This window comes from Schistocerca americana, chromosome 2, assembly GCF_021461395.2.
Source record: "Schistocerca americana isolate TAMUIC-IGC-003095 chromosome 2, iqSchAmer2.1, whole genome shotgun sequence".
Classification (NCBI taxonomy): domain Eukaryota; kingdom Metazoa; phylum Arthropoda; class Insecta; order Orthoptera; family Acrididae; genus Schistocerca; species Schistocerca americana.
Genome location: NC_060120.1, coordinates 596,983,888 through 597,005,394, shown reverse-complemented (window position 1 = coordinate 597,005,394; position 21,507 = coordinate 596,983,888).

The following is a 21,507-nucleotide window of genomic DNA, read 5'->3' as shown; positions in this document are numbered from 1 at the left end:
ATTTCATAAAACACTTACGCCCCGACATTTAATAGATGCGCCTGTGTCAGACAGTACCCTCGTAATGCTGTGTTCGAACATTATGTTTTTCCTACTCATGCTCATAACTTACGTTTTCCTACATTCAGTGCAAGTCATCTTGTATACAGCTGTATATGGCTGTTCACCCAATCCATGAGATCATTTATGTGTCCACAGAGTAAGAGCCATCCTATCACATTCCTGATGACACCCTTGTTTCTGATGAACACTCGCCTTCGACGACAGCGTATTGTGTTCTATTACTTAAAAAGTATTCGAGCCCTTACACATATGGGAACCGAAACAGTATACATGGACCTTCGTCACCAGTCTGCTGGGGGCACCGTGTCATACGCTTTTTGGAAATGGGGGAATATAGGATCTGGCTTTTGCCCTCCATCCATTGTTTGTAGGGTATCATGCGAGAAAAGGGAAAGTCGAGTTTCGCACGACAAATAGTCTGGTGTAGCTCCTCTGCAAGAGATTCTCGTTGAATAGGAGATAGGAAAGGAGCTAATTTTGCAATGTATTAGAATGTAAAATCCAACTGGAATTACGTCAGGGTTTCCGCCTTGTTCCTCTAACTAGTCTTAATATTCCTGCTAAGCCGAGGATGTTCGTAGCGATATCTCTTTTATTGTATGTGCGACCGTCGATCTTCAGTGCAATTGTATCCCCCTGCAGAAGTAGGCGAAAGGGAAGCCATGTTCACATCTTGTGTGTCAAAATAAAACAAACTATTTCTGCAGAGCAGTGAAAACTTTCGAGACTGACATGTAAGTGTCCTACAGCACTTATTTATTGGTTATTCGATTGGTCCCTTGAAGGATTAACTATATAAGCTACAGGTAATATTACAATACGTATAGAAATTAACGAATATGTAATTGTGGAACACCAATTGAAATAAAAATTCCATAGAGAAAGATGCATGCCACATTTGATGCAAATATCATGAATCACGATGTGCTACCATTAGGCTTAATAATATAAATGCTGTTTCGAAGTCGGAGTTATCTCTTGTTTGCACTACCTTGAACCATGAAACAACAGTTGCTTTTCAGGACTCAAGCAGTATTTCTCTGCTTAGTTACCAGCAATATGTCTCCGCTTGATAATCAGAGGTATTAGTAAGCTTGCTTGCCTTTGTTAATTTTCTGCCTACAATTAGTTTTCAAGTAAGGTGTAGTTCAACGGATAATTTCTGCCTATATTAGGGTAAGTGCATCTCAATTTAACTTTTCGTGGGCTGTCATGGCCAATAGCTTTTACTATTGTCAAAGGATTGCCCACTAATTTACTGCTTAGCTCTGACCTCTGCGTTTTATGTTACTTGGGTACATTGTTGTTTTTTTAAGTTCCAGCCCAACAAAAGATATTTGTTATGTAATCATGTTATCATAACATACATGCGTACATTGTTGCTTTCTTCATGTTACAGCCCAACAAAATATATTTGTTATGTAATCATGTGTGTATTCAGAGGGTTGTAACGTTCACGATAAAGGCTTTCCGTTTAATGAAGCGCATCTGGACTAATTACAAGCGCAGTAATTGCTTAAATTACTTGATCAATTTCCCGATGTCTTTGTAGGCAAGGAGTCATGAATAGAATTAAACTTCAAATTCAGCTTACAGATCGAATACCTGATCGTCAACATCCCTATTGTCGTCCTCTCCTAAAGTGATGGAACTATGTCACAACATAGGTGAACTTTTGACTAATGGGGCGAGTAATCCATGAATTTCACTGTACAAATCGCTTATTTTTTATTGCCAAAACCTAAAGGTGAGAATTATTGGTCTGTGTCGGATTACAGTGCCTTGATCCAAAAGGTGGCACTGGAACTAGTCCCCTTGCCCAATCTCCACAGGTAACTGTTTTACTTGGTTTTCCAGAGCCCAATGTTTTACTGTTCCTGATCTTAATCAGGATTTCAACTTTGCTGTGTGCTTGGCATATGTTAAATTGCTGTGTGTGCAACATCTCGTCTGAAAGACTACCCTTCTCACTCTATCCAGATCTATGTTTGGCACATCCTTAATCTGCGAGAGGCTTTCTGGCAGCCCAAGGGATTTAGAGGGTCTCCTGTTTCTTGCCATGTCCCAGGGATGCCCTATTTTATCCTTATTTTGCTGTGTACAACATCGTACACAATAGTAAAGAGAGATGGACTTCGGAGTGGTGCAGCAATTTTCATCGTTGGAAAGCTGGACAAGAAGAGAAATAATTGGCGAACAATTTAATACAGTAACAGAATGTTTAATTAACTTGAATTTTTCCAAACGTAGGACCACTCATTACAAACAATCCAACAAGAACTAGAGTCCAGCTCATACAAGACCACTTAGGATGAGGCTTTCTGAACTAAAGCATGAAAGGTGGTATCGAAGCCAGCGTCTCCATAGCGTCACACAGTAAAGTGGCTCCTAGCGCAAGTTGGTTGCGAGTCCGCTGAATCCCACACGACCACTATCAACGTCTGATCCAAACTTGAAATTCAGTTGCTAACTCTGCGACGCCTGTGTGGTGTTATCGATACCTGATACCACAAATTTAATCTCTGTTATTCGATTTTTATGCTCACATTCTACGAGTATATGCAGCTGAAGATGCTTTCCCCTCAGGAAACAAAAAAATTACAGCTGTAGCAGATCTTAACGCTGATGACGATTATCAATAGTTGTAGATGTCTGTTCAAGAGAAACATGTTTTAAGGTTAATTCAGCCCTTTAGAATATCTCGTTTTTTGGGACAAAATGTGTCTGCTGATGCTATCAGTTAATCAGGATCCCATCATCAATTTCCTCCACCTAAGATTATGTAAACAGTGCCTAGATTTATACGCTTGGTAAACTTTTTAGCAAGTTTATCTCTAATTTTGGCCAGTTTGTCACACATTTATATCAATTACGTCAGAAAGGAGAAAAATTCCGGTGGAGTGACACCTTGCAATCTGCTTTTGATGCCTTGAAAATAGCAGATTTGGCTGTTCCTCATTTTGAGCGTTTTTTTTTTTTTTTTTTTCTTCAGGCTGACACTTCAAATTCCGTGGCGGAGCGATGTTACGTTAGGAGTATTATGTGAACCGATAGCATATGCTTCAGGGGCCTTATCATTTGACGAAATTAAATAATTTAACTAAAAAAACAGAAACCCTGGCTGCCCTTGAGAATTTTAAATTCCATCTCGACACATGAAACTATTCCAGCTAGAAATGGATAACCAAGCACACCTCAGTGTCGGATGGGCTCCACAAAACCGGTAGTATTTTTACTGGTCTTTCAGGAATTCTACTTTTCATTTTCAAGTTAGACATACTAGTGGCAGCGATAGCCAAATCGTTGATGCTGTTAGTCATATTTTCAATGGAAGTCGGAAGTAAGTAAACAACCGCAAGTCAGCCAAGTACCCGCGCGTGTCTCTACAGTTCTGAGTGAAATACCGTTATTTCTTGGTGACGTGAGGAAAGACAGAATCTAGATTCTCGGTCAAGTGATATCAAACAGCAACTTAATGACGTCAACAGATTTCGAGGTATTCTGTTAATGAAGGTCTTTCGAGCTACCTTAGCAGCTATAATGGTAAACTAAAGATTGAGAAACCGGTCCAGCTGAGATTAAGTATTTTCATGAGTTGCTATGGACTGGAGAGAATCACATCTGCCTTTGGCGGCCAAAATGAAGCATACTGAACTCATTCAGTGCTGTGAATTTTGGTAAATGAAATCTGTCACTACCCTTTTAACTTTGACATTAAAGAAAGATCAAAATTGAGAGTTCTCTTGCGTTTACATTTAATATTTTGAGATGAAATTTAGTTAAATGATGTTGTTGCTGTTGTTGTCTTCAGTCCGGAGACTGGTTAGATGCAGCCCTCCATGCTCCTCTATCCTGTGCAAGGTTCCTCACCTCCCAGTACTTACTGCAACCTACATCCTTCTGAATCTGCATTGTGTATTCATCTCTTGGTCTCCCTCTACGATTTTTACCCTCCACGCTGCCGTCCGATGCTAAATTTGTCATCCCTTGATGCTTCAGAACATGTCCTACCAACCGGTCCCTTCTTTTTGTCAAGTTGTGCCACAAACTCCTCCCCAATTCTATTCAATACCTCCTCATTAGTTATGTGATCTACCCATCTACTCTTCAGCATTCTTCTGTAGCACATTTCGAAAGCTTCTATTCTCTTCTTGTCCAAACTATTTATCGTTCATGTTTCACTTCCATACATGGCTACACTCCAAATACTTTCAGAAACGACTTACTGACACTTAAATCTACACTCGATGTTAACAAATTTCCCTTCTTCAGAAACGCTTTCCTTGCCATTGCCAGTCTACATTTTATATCCTCTCTACTTCGACCATCATCAGTTATTTTGCTTCCCAAATAGCAAAACTCCTTTACTACTTTAAGTGTCTCATTTCCTAAACTAATTCCCCCAGCATCACCCAACTTAATTCGACTACATTCCATTATCCTCGTTTTGCTTTTGTTGATGTTCATCTTATATCCTCCTTTCAAGACACTGTCCATTCCTTTCAATTGCTCTTCCAAGTCATTTGTTGTCTCTGACAGAATTACAATGTCATCGGCGAACCTCAACGTTTTTATTTCTTCTCCATGGACTTTAATACCCACTCCGAATTTTTCTTTTGTTTCCTTTACTGCTTGCTCAATATACAGATTGAATAACATCGGAGACAGGCTACAAACCTGTCTCACTCCCTTCCCAACCGCTGCTTCCCTTTCATGTCCCTCGACTCCTATAACTGCCATCTGGTTTCTGTACAAATTGTAAATAGCCTTTCGCTCCCTGTATTTTACCCCTGCCACCTTTAGAATTTGAAAGAGAGTATTCCAGTCAACATTGTCAAAAGCTTTCTCTAAGTCCACAAATGCTAGAAATGTAGGTTTGCCTTTCCTTAATCTATTTTCTAAGATAAGTCGTAGGCCCAGTACTGCCTCACGTGTTCCAACATTTCTGCAGAATCCAAACTGATCTTCGCCGAGGTCGGCTTCTACCAGTTTTTCCATTCGTCTGTAAAGAATTGGCTTTAGTATTTTGCAGCTGTGACTTATTAAACTGATAGTTCGGTAATTTTCACATCTGTCAACACCCGCTTTCTTTGGGATTGGAATTATTATATTCTTCTTGAAGTCTGAGGGTATTTCGCCTGTCTCATACATCTTGCTTGCCAGATGGTAGAGTTTTGTCAGGACTGGCTCTCCCAAGGTCGTCAGTAGTTCCAATGGAATGTTGTCTACTCCGGGGGCCTTGTTTCGACTGAGGTCTTTCAGTGCTCTGTCAAACTCTTCACGCAGTATCATATCTCCCATTTCCTCTTCATCTACATCCTCTTCCATTTCCATAATCTTGTCCTCAAGTACATCGCCCTTGTATAGACCCTCTATATACTCCTTCCACTTTTCTGCTTTCCCTTCTTTGCTTAGAAGTGGGTTTCCATTTGAGCTCTTGATATTCATACAAGTGGGTCTCTTTTGTCCAAGGTCTCTTTAATTTTCCTGTAGGCAGTATCTATCTTACCCCTAGTGAGATAAGCCTCTGCATCGTTACATTTGTCCTCTAGCTATCCCTGCTTAGCCATTTTGCACTTCCTGTCGATCTCATTTTTGAGACGTTTGTATTCCCTTTTGCCTGCTTCATTTACTGCGTTTATTTATTCTCTCCTTTCATCAATTAAATTCAGTATATCTTCTGTTACCTAAGGATTTCTATTACCCCTCGTCTTTTTACCTACTTGATCCTCTGCTGCCTTCACTACTGCGTCCCTCAGAGCTACCCATTCTTCTTCTACTGTATTTCTTTCCCCCATTCCTGTCAATTATTCCCTTATGCTCTCCCTGAAACTCTATACAACCTCTGGTTTAGTCAGTTTATCCAGGTCCCATCTCCTTAAATTCCCACCTTTTTGCCGTTTCTTCAGTTTTAATCTACAGTTCATAACCAATAGATTGTGGTCAGAGTCCACATCTGCCCCTAGAAATGTCTTACAATTTATAACCTGGTTACTAAATCTCTGTCTTACCATTATATAATCTATCTGATACCTTCTAGTACCTCCAAGATTCTTCCATGTATACAACTTTCTTTTATGATTCTTGAACCAAGTGTTAGCTATGATTAAGTTATACTCTGTGCAAAATTCTACCAGGCGGCTTCCCCTTTCATTTCTCTCCCCCAGTCCATATACACTATGTTTCCTTCTCTCCCTTTTCCTACTCTCGAATTCCAATCATCCATGACTATTAAATTTTCGTCTCCCTTCACTACCTGAGTAATTTCTTTTGTCTCATCATACATTTCATCAATTTCTTCATCATCTGCAGAGCTAGTTGGCATATAAACGTGTACTGCTGTAGTAGGCGTGGGCTTCGTGTCTATCTTGGCCACAATATTGCGTTCACTATGCTGTTGGTATTAGCTTACCCGCAGTCCCATTTTTTTATTCATTATTAAACCTACTCCTGCATTATCCCTATTTGATTTTGTATTTATAACCCTGTATTCACCTGACCAAAAGCCGGCCGGAGTGGCCGTGCGGTTCTAGGCGCTACAGTCTGGAACCGAGCGACTGCTACGGTCGCAGGTTCGAATCCTGCCTCAGGCATGGATGTGTGTGCTGTCCTTTGGTTAGTAAGGTTTAATTAGTTCTACGTTCTAGGAGACTGATGGCCTCGGAAGTTAAGTTGCATGGTGCTCAGAGCCATTTAAATCACCTGACCAAAAGCCTTGTTCCTCCTGCTACTGATCTTCACTAATTCCCACTATATCTAACTTCAACCTATCTATTTCCCTTTTTAAATTTTCTTACCTACGTGCCCGATTAAGGGATCTGACATTCCACGTTCCGATCCGTAGAATGCCAGTTTTCTTTCTCCTGATAACGACGTCCTCTTGAGTAGTCCCCGCCCGGAGATCCGAATGGCGGACTGTTTTACCTCCGGAATATTTTACCCAAGAGGACGCCATCATCATTTAATCATACAGTAAAGCTGCATGCCCTCGGGAAAAATAACGGCTGTAGTTTCCCCTTCCTTTCAGCCGTTCACAGTACCAGCACAGCAGGCCGTTTTGGTTAGTGTTGCAAGGCCAGATCAGTCAATCATCCAGACTGTTGCCCCTGCAACTACTGAAAAGGCTGCTGCCCCTCTTCAGGAACCACACGTTTGTCAGGCCTCTCAACAGATACCCCTCCGTTGTGGTTGCACCTACGGTACGGCCATCTGTATCGCTGAGGCACGCAAGCCTCCCCACCAACGGCAAGGTCCATGGTTCATGGGGGTAGGAGTTAAATAATAAAGTCAGCGTAATGGCCCACTAAATCCTGCTAGGGTAGATGAGCTCCCTGACTACGAAGTTCTGTAAACATTTTGTTAATTATAATTAATGGTCAAGTACATGAGAGATGACAACTAAGTCAATAACTCACTTTCTAATAACAATTATAAGTATATTTTACTAAATTACATCCAAACATACATTGAATATTATCCAGCGCTACAATGGTGGCCTACCTCTGGACGAAACAAAAACAGGAGAGCTCGTTCGCTCAAAGCATTGTCTTTGATCTTCATGGCCAATGTCACACAGATATTATACCAAGAAACTGTGTTTTGTTAATTACATCGATATTTGTGTTTTGATAATAATAACTTACGTTTCTTACTATTTGTTATACATCGCACAGACGAACTTAGCCTTTAGATAATTCATGTTTCACGTGTTGCATAGCTAAAACTTCTTTTCCGTTTCTCCAAACGTCCATTTATGTGACGTACCGTCACATGGGTCTCCTAGTGAGGGTGTACTTAATGTGGTCTCACTACCGTTTTACATCCTTATTTAAGGGTTCATGTTTGCAGAACTGAGGTAGGCACATTTGTGTTCAAGTCACAGTTACATATATAGTTGTATTCGTACTATATCGTTCGTATGTTTTAAATATGTTTCGATCTCATTATTTCAGGTTTGTACATCTATTTGTTCCATCTCTCTTTTTGTATGAGGAATGTGAACAATCCGGAATTCTTCAGACCCGGTACGAATTTTCTTACGCTCCCCCATTTGGGTCACAGGAGTAAGGAAAAACGGGTCAAAAACCTCTCACGGAGCCTTTGGATTGTTGACATTCAGTCTCACTTTATATTACTTTTGCTGATAATATGTCCAATGAATTAATTAACAAAGAAATATATGTATATCTATATATACGTACATTAAAGGAAGAAATAGATGTTAATTGAAATAACGTACACGATACGGTTGTCTTGAACTATTAAGTCATCTTTGCGCAAAATGTCTGTCTGTGCTTTCACAGCATATATATAGTCACTGTAATTAATTTCTGTGTCCTTTGTACATTATGTCTGTTACGGAATCACATTGTAGTCAGTGTTTATTAATTCGTCGTCAACCCTAAGTACATTTCGAAATTGCATCGAAGTAAGAGTCATCGACGCTGGCGTATTGTTGAGCTGTCGGCGAATCATTGTAATCGACGACAGAAGCGTGTGCGGCCGCATGTCACAGTTAGCGACAGTTCGTTGACCTGGGCTGTGACGTCCGCGCAGACTGCTGACGATCAGTCGACAGGTGCGGACCATCAGCTGTGCTGTCAGGAACATCTGCCGGCCGCCCGCCTCGCGTAACATGAAAATATTCGACCACGTATCAGTTCATTAGCAAAACAAGACAAATACACAATCGCAAGTGCTGAAAGAAACATTATTAGTTTTCAAGCACTCTACAGTCATTCGTGTTTACTGTTTCTGCTTGCACTGATATAATGTACGAACGTACGAGGTCCAGTTCTTTAAATAAGTTTCTGGCTCGAACTCACACATTTCACTACTCGGATTTAATCGTTGTTCTTGGCTAAGTGATCACTACTCAGCACTACACACTGTCACTGTGGTGAGTGTTCATGCGAGTACCTTGCTGTGACACTTTTCACTTAACTATGTATGGCGTGCGTCCCTTCCGGCGAGCGTTTGTCAGCCCCGGAATCCGCAGATCGCTGTGCGCTACTCGTAGCGTCCATTCACAGTCCACTTGGAATATTCCATTCATATGAAGTTTCTCTTGCCCACAAACATTTTTCCACAGTATGAGTGTTATTATTATTACGCATATTAAACTGTTTCTTGCGGAAGCCACCACCATGTATGCTGTTAATTTTACTTATCTTAGTTCACTGTACCAAAACAACAGTTTTTCACAGCTAAATAGTCAACACTCATTGTGTTATCACGAAGTTTAGGGTTCATTTTTCCCATCACATTCCAATTAGTGATTCGGTTTATCCGTATTGCACTAACTAAGCGTCCGAATAGTCTCACTTGTAAATTGGAACATATTTTAACACCTATTACTTATGCTTCTTAGGAAATATGGCTCTCACTTTACATAATCGTATTTCGTACATTACACAAATGACTCTGTACTAAGTGCCTGATCTAGTTGGCACCTCTTATTTAAAGCGTCGACCAATTGGTCTTTCTGCACTTTTGAGCTCAGTAGGTTTTTTACGCATGTTCTTCATATTCATTCAACACTGATGCATTGCTTTTATTGTTGCTGCGTTTGCTGTTGCGTTGCTTCTACGGGTGCAGCTGCAAGCGCGACATACACATGTGGCTGACTCTTTGGTGGCTGAGGTGGGGGCGGTGGCATCGGAATAACGTTAATATTATTGACAGGCACATGACCTGTTGGCATGGCTTGTTGTGCCTGCCAATTCGCTGGCCCTGTCTGTTGCCACTGCCATTGCTTGTTCTCATATTTTTGTTTACGAAGTTGGAGTTTCCTCCCCCTTCGCTCTGTCTCTGTCGGTTATAATTGCCTCCCCCCCCCCCCCCCCTTTTTGGTGGAGACTGGTTGATGCTGGCATACTGGTTCGCATTATAACCATTGCTACTCCAGTTGTTATTCGCAGGCGGCCCATTATTCATTGAGTTCGCCTTCTTCTAGTGGTGCTCTCCATGCGAATATTCGTTACTTTTGCCATAACTATTTTTACGAGGGCTATCATTACCCTGATTTCTTGCATTACAATTACCTTGACCGTTATTTGAGTTCCCTTGGTCATTCTGCCGGCCATCCTCATGTATTAAGTCCAGAGAATCTATTGTTGCCATGAACAGCTCCATGTCGGTATCAGGTACGTGCACTAATTTTTCCCTACTCGCTATTCGTAATTTGCCTTTTAGTATTCGTAAAACATTTCTCGTGGGCATGGGTTCATCCCAATATCTCGTCTTGTTCAGATATCGTTCAAAGTATTTCCTTAGGTTACCACAGCGAGGGTTAAAGGGTTCAGGGTTATACACCTGTTTATGTAGCCTCTCCTGTACCGGTCTAGAAAAGTACCTGGTTAGGAATTTGCATTCAAATTCCGAGAACGTCGGAAACTGTTCCGCGATCTCCATCCCCCACAGTGCCGCGTCTCCCGTAATGAATGAAATCACGAACTGAATTTCTTTATGCTCAGTCCATGACACAGGTAACACGTTTCTAAAACTCTTTACGAAAATCACAGGATGTGCGCTTTTCTTTTCATCGTTAAATGTTTGAAATTGCCGGTGTTTGATTAACGATTTTTCATGTTTTACTTGTGCTACAATTGGTAGAATTCTGGCCTCATTTGCGAGCGCAGTACCTGTATAATTCATCGGCAAGAGAGGTTGCATTCTCTCGCAGTTTGATTTTTCTGATCCGCATATATTAAGTGGTACATTCCAACACTATAGTTTTCTTCCTTACGACACGCTCGACGATGGTTGCGCCTCGAGCTCCAATCGAGCCATAGCCATCGTGACACGGTCTTATCGTTTACAGTTTTAGCAATATTTTCATTTGAGTTTCTAAGACGCTATGCGCCTTATCTGAGTTATCTACGCGTTCGTCTAATTGTGTTACCTTTTGCAGAATGTCTTTTGTTTTGTTCAACCAATTCTGCAACTTGTTGTCTTACCACATCGATCTCCTGTGACAAATATGACACTAGCGCCTCGTCACGTTGTTCAAACATTTCATTCATTTTTGCCAGGAACTGAGCGCCACGCACCTGTTCTCTGCAATCACGTTCAAGGCGTTCCTGTCTTTCCTTTACCTCACGTTCCGCTCAATCTACAGCTAAAATATCTTTGACTTGTGCAATTAACTCGTGGTCGCGAATCTCGCGCTCTTGCCTTTCTTTTCCTTCACGTTCAAGGCGTTCTTGCCTTTCTTTCTCTTCACGTTGCTTCTCTCTTAGATCTAATTGTGCCATAAGTACAGTCAAGAAATCAGCTGTTGGTGCAGGTACTTGCACAACATTAGCTGTTGATGCAGTAGCATCATCTTTCCCTGTCCCAGCAGCTGAGTGAACTTCTCTGCTCGTCTGAGCCTGATCCTCAGCATTGCCTGATACGTTATCTGCCACAGGCTGCTCACCTTCCTGTCCAGGAATTTGAGAGCCTGACATTTCGAATGGATTCTGTACTGGAAATTCCTGTACATTATCATATGTACCATACCCAGACATATTCTCGCTCTCTACTAGTTTTTCCTTTCGTGTCTTAACCATGTTTGCGTAAATTTACTCTCACTGACTGGACACAAATATACACAGAAATCTGTTTCCCCCAAAAGTCACACACCAGAAATACACAAAAATACTGAAATAATATTATGGAATCTTACTAATTACTACAAATGAAGCTACCACCTATCCTTTTACACTCACTTTATGACGTAATCCTTTCAAATACTTCTTGTGTACTGCAAAAAAATCTATCTCTACTGAAATATTGGTTTGGTGTCAATACACACGCAAGTGAACCTATCTTTAATAGCACTCGAGTTTATCTGACATCCACACAGTTGATTGTGTGGCCTCTATTTTAAATAATATTCATTGTCTAGCAAATTCTAACAATGATTCGCTCACTAGTTATAGTAAATAAATCCGACCAAACTTTCACTGTGGCAAAAGAATTATGACAATTTTGTGCCAAGATAGTCAGCACAGTGCATGGCCTACGGATTCCTTCCTCTTCTCGGTTCCAGCCGAGAAGCACGTGCAGTTACACCCTTACCTTTGGCAATTAGTATTGCTTGTTGCTGAGTATATCTCGGCCGTGACAATTCTATGTACTGATTCAGCTTCAGGTCCATAAATCTTCACTGCCTCAGTCTCCTACAGGTGAAATTTTTTATATTGGGTACAAAGAATAATGTTACATACATGGTATTAGTTCTTGCCTCATACACATCATCACATATATATATAAATATTTACTAATATTTTTTTAAAATTTTTGATAAATACGACTATACTTCAGTTAATTTTATGTACTCAATATTTCTGTGTATAACATTGGTACATAAAAATTCGAGCTCCGCGTTCTTGGGCGCCATTTATCGCGGCATAACTGTATATGGATGTGGCGATCCACTTATCACGGGATAATTATATATTTTTATTTCTATAATTAAATTTTTTATGATTTTAGTTGGGGCGGTTTTAAATATTGTGAACTAACATGAAACTTTTAATTAACTTATGCCGTAATAACACTCGTACGGACATCGACCGCCCCAAAGTACGTACGATATAATATTTTTTAAACACAACGCGCGACTCATAACCTTCTAGTAAATAGTTTGCGTGAGTACTGCTATTTAGAAAAGAAAATATGCGTATTCTTACGCATACTTTAATTATTAATATGGGTCTCAGAGGCTACAGATTATTTATGTACCAAATGTCACAAAGATTAACTGAGATATTCCGGAGCTTATTGAATGTAATGATTTTCAATATTTCTTATTCATTATTTGGAAGGTAAAGCTGGAGAGAATCTTATCTGCCTTTGGCGGCCAAAATGAAACATACTGAACTCATTCAGTCCTGTGAATTTTGGTAAATGAAATGTGTCACTACCCTTTTAACTTTGAAATTAAAGAAAGATAGAAATTGAGAGTACTCTCGCGTTTACATTTAATATTTTGACATGAAATTCAGTTAAATAATACAGTCAGCGTAATGGCCGACTAAATCCTGCTAGGGGAGATAAGCTTGCTGCACTACGAAGTTCTGTAAACGTTCTCTGATCTCCATGGCCTATGTTACACAGAGATTATACCAAAAAGCTGTTTTGTTAATTATATCGATATTTGTGTTTTGGTAATAATAACTTACGTTTCTTACTATTGGTTATACATTGCACAGACGTACTTAGTCCATAGATAATTTATGTTTCACACGTCTCATAGCAAAAACTTCTTTTCCCTTTCTCCAAATGTCCATTTACATGATGTACCGTCACATCCTCTGAATTCACCTTTATCCAATGTGTCGTCGATAAGCAAGCAGCAATGAACAATATTCGTCCTTCGTCCTAATGGGTGACTCCCAGGTATGACAGGGGGGGGGGGGGGCTAATCTTGTTAAAATTCGGTAAAGTGGATTTTAAAAAAACATTTGGGCAGGTAATACGGGTATCTGAAAGATTTCAGTGAAAATGCTCCTCCATATTGTTGTCTCATATGATTTCATCAAGTTTACATCGCAAGAACTTTCTTGTCCAGGAAGGAGACGTCAAGAAAAAAGTACACTTATGAGTCAGTGTAAGCTGGGGGCCCAACAACCGGGATGCTGAACTTCATACCAACCTTAATTAAATTTGCCCAAAACCCTTTATTCCTTTTAAGGCGGCGGGGGGAGAGCGGAACTGTGTGTGTGCATTAGTTTTTATAGTTGCTGCTCGTTAACCTTCTTGTACTTCGTATCATAGTGATAGGTTTCCCAAGTGCCACAAGAGGTGACATAGCCACGCACTCCCGTCACGGTTTGCTTGTTGTTCAGCATGGTAACTACGGTCGCTCCCCGTGGAATGATGTTCGATTCCTCGAATTGTGGATGAGAATCCTTAACTGTGGAAAGCGTGCCTACTCCATTTGAAGAATTACTGCTTCTTCCTGTATGCATCATTAGAGTCGGCTCGTGTACTGTTTCAACTACTTTGGTGTCCGAATGCTGAGCTACAGTTATTTGCTATGCAACCGAGAACAAGAGTGGAAAGAAAAACGTTGAACAGCACCTTTTGCTACGTGTGACACCAGTACTGAGTGGGATTCACAAAAGCCGATGTCCTTCGGGAGAGGCTTTACTACAAAGATTTAATTTGATTTCTCGCGTGTAACACTGTGTAGTTTTTATTACTGGTTTATTACTTTTTATTACTGGTTTATTATTGGTCTGAGCCCTCAACATGGATCAGCATTCCTGGTTACCAGTATATGGTCGAGTTGTTTTAAGCCTGCTTGTAAAAGGTAATTGTGCGTTTCTTTTTAAAGAACGACGTTTCAAAATTAATCTTTTTAAATTCTGCGTTTCTTTTTAAGGGTGTACGTATTAAGACTGTTATAAGAGGTTAATCATTTACAGTTTTTATTTTGGTTTAAGTACTCGCGTGTTAATTATTTTCAAGATTAGTGAGTTAAAGCCTAAAACGGCCTTAAAAGATTCCTCGCAGTGCGGATAACTCATTTCTATTGTGGCTTTGCCGTTACATGCTTGTGTGCTTGTTGTATTAATCTGAACTGGAGGGACCGAGCGATGTGTGGACTAAGATGAAGCTGGTCATCTTATGTCAACGCCTGATTACTAACAAAACGTATTTGTTTTCAGCACCTTAATTTTTAATTTAATGCTTTCAATGTTTTCATCGCTTAAATTTTGGAAAAAATAATTCTGTCACTGTGTATGGTATCCTAAACTCATGTGTGTATAGCTTTTTCATGTTTAATAACCGATCATTATATTTGTCGGATTCATTAACAACTTCATTCTATTCAAGTAGTAGCAGAAGGAGAAGAGCCAATAGAGGTGCGGCCAACAGCAGGTCGTCTTTTCTGACGAGTGCTGTATTTGTTTAGAGCAACAAACCGTGTGCGGAGACTCCGAGGAAAACGAACATTACCAGCCTGTATTCGTCATCATTATAGGCCCCTAGGGACCTGACGTGATATTTTAAGGTCCCATCGAGAATACAATACCATCTCAAGAGTTATGGCAGGTGGCTATGGCCTAATCCTAGATGTCTCCGAGACAACAAGATAACGAAAGACTACGTGTTGTTAATGCTGTCCCGATCTACCTCGATGTAGAAGACGTTCGACTGTTGTCCTGGCCACCAGCTCTAACCTGCTGAAAACACACGAGCAGGAGTTACCGAGAGAGTGGCACCTCGACTTTTGCAATCCACTACGATTGCTCAACTCTTACCACTGAGCTAAACCAGCGTGGAGCAACGTACCCCTGTCGTCGAAGCTCAAAGCGACCAGCTGGCCGTCAGGAGTAACCCTTCCAGTACCACTGCGGCTGTGAGGGGAGGGTGATACTCTAAGGCCATCTTTTGAAAATATTGTAATCTAGTCAGTTACTCCGAATTTTAAGATTTTGAAACAAATATGTATTGTTTTTAATGAATTCTTCTACCAGATTCCACATATTTTTTAAACATTTCAGTTGAACTCAACACAAAAATTAAGCATTCTCATAGTATAAGTCAAATAAATGAATGAAATTATTATTATTTTAAATCATTGTGGTGGACGTAGAGCTGGTAGTGCAAATTATTGAAAATTTATTGCGTTTCGTGTGCTAAAAGTCATTTTCAGATTCTGCACCATATTTACATATCAGTACCTCTTTAAAAACAAGTTGTTAACAGAATTCAACATCAGTTAACGAATTTCGTTTTTATTCTTTTATCTTTTTAAGGGTAGGCAATGCACGTTATGGAACATGCCTCGGTATTGCTAGGCAGTGCGGATAGCCCCGTATCATCTGAAAATTGAAATCTGTATCCTCTTTGTACGATATTTTATAAGAACACGGAGAAAAATTTCGTTAGTTGCTATCCTTCCTGGCGTTACAATTTAATGGGAGTGTAGTAATACAGGGCAGTACTTCCGTCTTAGTGGAACATGGTAGTCTTTCGTTAAATGGTGCTCAGGTACTAAAAGTATCTTACGTAAGTTACGGTCTTTCTACGAACTGTATCTACTAAATAAAGGTCATAACATCAATCCTCGATGCACTTTTTAAATCTGATAGCGGTGAAATGAATCCTTGCCTTGAGTTTGTAGTATATCACGCAATTTGATTAATATTTCTATTGTCACCTAAATTAAGAGTTTTTTTGCTAGCAGTGTTGATAACAACAATAAATTGTTAAATCCGAACAAGTATTCGATCGACATACACTACCAAAAATATCAATGAGGCTGCGACAGAGTTCAGCGCTCTTCGCATTGCAGAATTATTACGTGAACGGACAATTTTCAACATTGTTAATGCATTGTATTTTCAGTTATTCTGAGAACTCTTAGGAGTAAGTCAGTGTATCATCCATAGGCTCTTTTTTGTAACAGATGCAGTTTTGGCAGCCGCCATTACTGAATTTTCGAATCGAGTAAAGCTAGATGAAATATTACGGCTCAATAAGAATCAGAATTAAGTCGATACTTATAGGAAAATGTACTGCTCATTACAGCAAATATTCTGATTAATGTTTGTAAAGTATGTATGGTTTTGTTTCGAGGAATACAGATTAGTCATTACGATATCCTACGGCATCTCATTGATCATACGGATTGATGCACAATGGATGCATAGTAATATCCGGCAGTCACGGACTCATTTCCTTCAAGAAATACCACTATCATTTTTGGGAGTTTTCTTACACCCACATATTGGACAGTTGCCATCTTCTTTCCGTGGATAAAGCCCTACTCGCACACGGATTCCAGGCGATCTGTGGAGATCGATTGGAAACTACCTGATAGATTCCATCTTCTGAGATTACTTGCACCATCTTTGTTGAACAGACTACCACGTTCTTCAGAAATCTGTACGACCAACACCAGCAGAAAATAGTCTACTAAATGGAATGACCACGCAAAGTTAAGTCAGTGTACGTTATTAATATCAGGAAATGTGTCTCATTGTCCATGGATAGTTTCAGGCTTTATGCAAAAACCTTTTCTAAGATTTAATTCCTTTGATTTTTTATACTAGTCGTTAGTATTTCATTTAGGCTTCTTTAATAACTTTTCATTGTATTGAAGATGAGTTAATTACGGTCAGTTGGAAAGATATTTTAATTTTCACTTTGAAGAACCACTTTAAACGGTCTAGCAGTGATGGAAGCAAACAGCCTAACACTTTAAGGACTTCTTATGGTGCTTCTGTTAGAGGAGAGAATATCTTTAGCTTCCCGACTGACATCCTGTTTGAAAGCGGCACCAAATTCGACTGGCATTACACTATTTGCTTTAATAATTAGAAAAGCTGTTAACTCCTGATGGCTTAGCTCAAATTTTGTCATTTGTAGGGAAATTAGCCCTCGTCGAAAACTGTATTTGAAACGGTGCTTCAAGACCTTAAGACCCACCCTCTTTCGAGTGCTTTGGCCCCCAGCGTGAGTGGGGATCACTTTGTGCCTCAATCACAGGCACCACCGAGCCCTTTCGGACTGGGAGGCTGCACATCGGCAGAGTGGCCGGCTGTTACCTGCGGCTGTTCGCCTTCCTTTGTTCCCTCTGTTCCCTTTGCTGCAAGTGACGTCTGGCTGATTCGACGGAGCTGCCTATGGCGAAGGCCACGGGTAGTGATTGGAACTTCCCTTAGCCGTAGATTTCTACATCACACAGAAATCCAGCTTCTTCATCCACTTAAAACAATGAACAAAAGTGTAGTATGGACTGAAGAATGACAAGAAATAAAGAATAATGTGAAGTGATTTTGTACATAAACATCCCTTTTCTCTCGAACAAATAGTATACTATTGGAATGAGCTCTATTCACCAAGTTACAGCACATCCATTTGTTTCACCGTCTGGTTGAAGTTATCATACAGGATCTGTATGGAAAACGCTCTAAATTAATAAGAAAGTAATGAGATGTCAAGAAAGAACGATGATACGAAACATTTAAGTCTAATAAACTTCAGTCTTGCAAATGTTAATTATTTGCTGAATGTACCGCAATTGCTGTCTTACTCTACAGCTTTTGCACTGTACAACTCCCTCCAGCACCATGGAAGTCATTCCCCGATGTCCTAACAGATGCCCTATCATCCTGTCTCTTCTCTTTGTCAACGTTTCTTCCTTTCCTCTTCGATTCTGCACAGAACGTCCTCATTCCTTACTTTATCGCTCCACCTAATTTTCGACATTCGTCTGTAGCACCGCATCTCAAATGTTTCATCTCTCTTCTGTTCCGGTTTTCCCACACCCCATGTTTCACTACCATACAATGTTGTGCCCAAACGTACATTCTCACAAATTTCTTCCACAAGTTAAAGTTTCATACGAGTGGGCTTCTATTGGTCAGGAGTGCCTTTTTGCCAGCGCCAGTTTGTTTTTGACGTCCTTCTTGTTCCGTCCGTCGTCGGTTATTTTGCTTGTATAGGTAGCAGAATTCCTTAACTTCATCTACTTCGTGACCATCAATCCCGATTCTAAATTTCCCTGTGTTCTCAATTCTGCTACTTCTCATTGCTTTCGTCTTTCTTCGATTTACTCTCAGTCCGTATTCTTTAGTCATTAGGCTGTTCATTCCATTCAGGAGATCATGTAACTTTAATTCCACTCATGAACGCTCCTTTTATTTAGTAGAACGATAAACAGTCCAAGATGCAAGTATTATATTTTTCATTCGATGACTAGTTTCCATCTGAGACCCATTTTCAAATCAGCGTAACAAAGTTGAAAATCGCATTTCTGAAAATCTTATAAAATGTGTAACATACTGTTTTTTAATGGGCTCCGTCCAAAACTATTCATGGAATGAAAAATAAAATATTTTCAACTTGGATCGGTTTTTCGTTCTATCGATTAACAGAAGTTGCTGACCCAAGTTATTCCAGCATGCTTGAAGTTCGTTCCTTTTTCGTTCTATTGATTAACAGAAGTTGCTGACCCAAGTTATTCCAGCATGCTTGAAGTTCGTTCCTTTTATTTCCATCATCGCTTCTTCGATGCACAGAATGAACAGTAGGGGCGAAAGACTACATCCATGCCTTACAGTCCTTTTAATCCGAGCACTTCGTTCTTGGTCGTCCAGTCTTATTATTCCCTCTACGCTCTTCTACATATTGTGTACTACCTGCCTCTGCCTATAGTTTACCTGTACTTTTCTCAGAATTTCGAACATGTTGCACCATTTCATATTGTCGAAAGCTTTCTCCAGGTCGATAAATCCTACGAAAGTATTTTGATTTTTCTTTAATCTTGCTTCCATTATTCACCCCAACGCCAGAAGTGCCTCTCTGGTGCCTTTACCTTTCCTGAAGCAAAACTTACTGTCGTCTAACACTTCGTCAATTTCCTTTTCCATTCTTCTGTATATTATTCTTTTCAACTAGTTGGATGCATGAGCTGTTAAGCTGATAGAGATAATCCTCGCGCTTGTCAGCTCCTGCATTTTTTTGAAAGCCAGATGGTATGTCGCCAGACTCATACGTTCTACATAGTCATTTTGTTGCCACTTCCCCGCAATGATTTTAAAAATTCTGGTGCGTTGTTGACTATCCCTTCTACCTTAATGGTCTTAAGTCTTCCAGAGCTCTCTTAAATTCTGATTCTAATACTGTATCCCCCATCTGCACTCCCTTCTCTTCTTCTGTCTCTTCTCCCTCATAGAGCCCTTCAATGTTCTTTTTCCCCCTATCCACTCTCTCCTCTGCATTTAACATTGGAACTACCGCTGTGCTCTTAATGTTACCTTGCTTCCAATTTCACCGAAGGTTGTTTTGACTTTCCTATATGCTGAGTCAGTCCTTCCCACAATTATTTCTCTTTAGATTTCTTCACATTTTTCATGGAGCCATTTTGTCTTGGCTGCCTGCACTTCCTATTGATTCCATTCCTCAGCGATTTGTATTTCTATTTCCCTGTACTTCTTTCTTTCAGCGATCAACTGTTGTATTTTCTTTTGTACCGATGTTTTTCTTTCCAACTTCTGTGATCGCCCTTTTTAGAGACGTCATTTCTTCTTCAACTATACTGCCTACTGAGCTACTGCTTATTGCCGTATCTCGTCGTTCCTTAGTAATTCCGTACCTCACTTTTTTGCGTTTTGATTCTTCCTGACTACTTTCCAAGCTTCAACATACTCTTCATCACCACTACACTCTCTGCTCTACCTTCCTAATCATAAAGAATCCTACTCCCGTTATACGATTTCCCGCTGCTATCGGTATTATCCTACACTCATCTGACCAGAAATCCTTGTCTTCTTTCCATTTCACCTCACTGGCCCTTAGTGCATCTAGGTTGAGCCTTTTCATTTTAACGCCTTCACGTTCCTGATTTTTCACGTCCCGACTCGTAGAACATTATCCTTTCGTTGGTTATTCGATCTTCTTCTCATGGTCACCTCCTTCTTGGCAGTGTGCTCCCGGAGATCCGAATGGGGGACTACTTCGGAATCTTTTGCCAATGGAGAGGTCAACATGACGTCATAGGCCACATGTCCTGTGGATACACGTTATATGTCTTTAATGCAGTGGTTTCCATTGCCTTCTCCATCCTCATGCCGTAGATCATTGCTGATTCTTCCACCTTTATATTCAGGTTCCCATCCCCAGGAGAAGAGAGTGCTCTGGACCTCTGTCCGCTCCTTTGCCCTGTTTCACAAGGCCGTTGGTATAGTGAGGGTAACTTCTTAAGGCGGAAGCCTTCGGCCGCTGCTTTGATGTTCGTGATAAAATGTATGTAAATCCGGCAGTCCAAGAAAGTCTTTATGTCGTAGTGTAAGCGAATCCAGACCTACTTTCACATGCAAATATATTTACTTATTCTGGCTTTAATGCTGCTGTGTCGCACGTAGATTTTTCTTTCTTTTTAATTGTCTACCTGTGATTAACGGTTCTACGTTATTAATTACTGCACGACGTTTTTAGTTGGTTTTTAGGTTAGAAGTATTTGTAGTTCAAGTACATATACAGATATGAAAGATATCGTATCTTGTACGGTGTGTTGTATTAAATTTCTTAGCCATTTTCTTACGCTCGTGTTAATCATATGGCTAAATTCCAGAGTTCTTTGCCGAACCCATCAGTAACCTGTGATAACGTTTTAATAGGTCCATCGAAGAGAAGTATCCTGACAACTTATTCCAGCTACCTTGTAAGACGTATGCTTTGCCGGCGATGGGCGAGGCATGACAGAATCTCTGACCAGAGTGTAGTTTATCGTTAGTTGTTGCTTGTCGCTAGTCTGCGCTCGTCTGCGCGAGTCGACAGCAGTAGTAGTCAGTAGCGAGTCGGTAGTAGTGTGGAGTAGTCTGCGTGAGTCGGAGGGAGTCGGCATGCGTCGGCTGTGTGCTCTGCTCGCGACTCTGGTCAGTACTCTGGAGGATGAGTATTGTTGTAGAAGGTAAAGAAGCAGCCATGGGCATATTT